This window comes from Pinus tabuliformis, chromosome 2_2, assembly GCF_031772625.1.
Source record: "Pinus tabuliformis cultivar Carrire ecotype Pingquan chromosome 2_2, CPIR1, whole genome shotgun sequence".
In the NCBI taxonomy this organism is placed as follows: domain Eukaryota; kingdom Viridiplantae; phylum Streptophyta; class Pinopsida; order Pinales; family Pinaceae; genus Pinus; species Pinus tabuliformis.
Window position 1 is genome coordinate 801481247 of NC_142300.1, and position 2500 is coordinate 801483746.

At 54.6% G+C, this 2500-nt stretch overlaps 2 non-coding genes across 2 annotated transcripts in view; both read right to left on the minus strand.

Moving 5' to 3' along the window:
* The window catches only part of LOC149195215 (25S ribosomal RNA), a 3410-nt gene extending 3334 nt beyond the window's left edge, over positions 1-76 (minus strand). The window contains exon 1 of the ribosomal RNA XR_016255485.1: positions 1-76. This exon is cut by the window's left edge and continues 3334 nt beyond it. This is a non-coding gene — a ribosomal RNA (25S ribosomal RNA).
* A 247-nt stretch (positions 77-323) lies between these two features.
* On the minus strand, positions 324-477 carry LOC149195216 (5.8S ribosomal RNA). The gene has a single exon (XR_016255367.1). It is a non-coding gene; the product is annotated as a 5.8S ribosomal RNA (ribosomal RNA).
* Between the last annotated feature and the right edge of the window lie 2023 nt (positions 478-2500).

Sequence of the window (2500 nt, forward strand, 5' to 3'; positions counted from 1 at the left end):
AATCCTTGTAAGTTTCTTTTCCTCCGCTTAATTATATGCTTAAACTCAGCGGGTGTTCTCGCCTGAGCTGAGGTCGCAAAGTTGGAGCTAAATCCGCCCTACCCCATGGGAGGACAAGAGAGAGCAAAGCAAGTTCGAGCGATGCCACACAAAGCCCGCATCGGCTAACGCCGACTGCCCATCCAAGGGGACAAGATCACCGCTCGCCGACGCGCGCCACGAAACATCGCTTGAGGTATTTCAGCCAACCGCACCGCACGGGGCACGGACGACCAGCTCCGCTGCTCCCTAGCACATTGCAGGGAGCGCGTTTGAATGGGATGCGACGCCCAGACAGACGTGCCCTCGACCGAGGCCTCGGGCGCAAATTGCGTTCAAAAACTCGATGATTCACGGGATTCTGCAATTCACACTAAGTATCGCATTTCGCTACGTTCTTCATCGTAACAAGAGCCGAGATATCCGTTGCCGAGAGTCGTTTCCACGTACTACCGAAAAATCGGCCACAAAACTGAATAGGGGGGCACCCCCCCACAACAAATGTAAGGCCAAGGGGCAAAAGGAGGAAAAACGCACGAGAGAAAGAGAAACAAAGGTGTCTAACCCCCTCACGGGGGAGGCTCGAACAGAGGACAATCTCCCCCCAGCCCCACGCCCTCGCAAAAAGGGGGGAAATGTGTGGGACAGCGATCGAGAAGGACTAGGGTGGCCACCCCGGGAGCTCGCGCTGCTTTTAGCCCTTCCCCGACACCAGCCCACAACAATTCCCCCTTTTCTCCGTAGAGCTAGGGACCGAAAGGAAGAGAACAGGGTAGAAAACAAAGCACAAACAAAGCACAAGCCTCCCAAGCCCCGTGCCTTCGGCAAAAGGGGGGAATTGAAGGGGACGACGATCGAGAAGGACGAGGGTGGCCACCCCGGGAGCTCGCGCTGCGTTTCGTCCTTCCGGAACACCAATCCACAACAATCCCACCTTTTCTCCGTAAAGCTAGGGGCCACGAGGAAGAAGGGAAGAGAACAACAAGAGAGAAAGGAATATATCAACCGTGGCTACCGGCTCACAAGGGGAGGAGGCTTCAAACAGAGAACAAGCTTCCCCAACCCCGTGCCTTCAAAAAAAGGGGGGAACTGCAGGGGACGACGATCGAGAAGGACTAGGGTGGCCACCCTGGGAACTCTCACTGCTTTTCGTCCTTCCCGAACACCAATCCACAACAATCCCACCTTTTCTCCGTAAAGCTAGGGGCCGAAAGAAGGGAAGAAAACAACATGAAAGAAAGAGAGATATCAAACGCGTCCACCGGCTCACAGGGGGAGGCTCAAACAGGGAACAAGCTTCCCCACCCCCGTGCCTTCGCAAAAAGGGGGGGAACTGCAGGGGACGGCGATCGAGAAGGACTAGGGTGGCCACCCTCAGAACTCGCACTGCTTTTCGTCCTTCCTGAACACCAATCCACAACAATCCCACCTTTTCTCCGTAAAGCTAAGGGGCCAAAAGCAAGAAGGGAAGAAAACAACAGGAAAGCAAGAGATATCAAACGTGGCTACCGGCTCACAAGGGGAGGCTCAAACAGAGAACAAGCTTCCCAAGCCCCGCGCCTTCGGAAAAAGGGGGGAACTGCAGGGGACGGCGATCGAGAAGGACTAGGGTGGCCACCCTGGGAACTCGTACTGCTTTTCGTCCTTCCCGAACACCAATCCACAACAATCCCACCTCTCCTCCGTAAGGCTAGGGGCAAAAGGAAGAAGGGAAGAAAACAACACCAAAGAAACGAAGATCCCAAGAAAAGAGAGAAGCTCAACAGCACGCCGAGCAAGATGTCCGCTAACCAAAAAGAAATCAAACAAGGCACCCAATCAAAAAAGCGTCCCACCTCTTCACACCCTCCCACATGCATTCATCACAACACCCTTTCCAGCCCTACAACATAGCAAACAACCAAGCAAATAAATCACAACCCAAAAATTGACCAATAGAAAAGACGAGGGCCCCGATGAGACCAGTGTCTGGAGCACGTCACTGAGAGGCAAACAGCCCCCCAACCCAACGACACAAGGCTTCAAACGACAAACAGACCGCTGCCCATAACACAAACCCACCCCGCTGTTGCACCCCTCCGTGTACAAAACACCCGACAACCTTTCCAGCGAGAGAGTCAACGGGGGTCAAAGAATCAAACTCCAAAGAGGAGTTGTCACGGGCCGACACTCAACGAGAAAGAGTCATCGACGGCAAGGCACGAGAGAGTTCGCAAAGCGCACGAAGATGATCTCGGGAGGAATGCCGAAGGCTCAGAGACGAGGAATTCCCTCGACGGCAAAGGCACGAGATAAGATTGCCACCCTCATGCCCGTCGGCGGGGAAAATTGCGATCTCGATGGAGCTCAGACCGAGGGATGGGTTTTTCATTACCTGGACACCCAACCCTTCCGCGAGGGCATGTCGAGGAACGATCGAGAGGGAACTAGGGTGGCCAGCCCAACGGGTTGATCCGCTCTT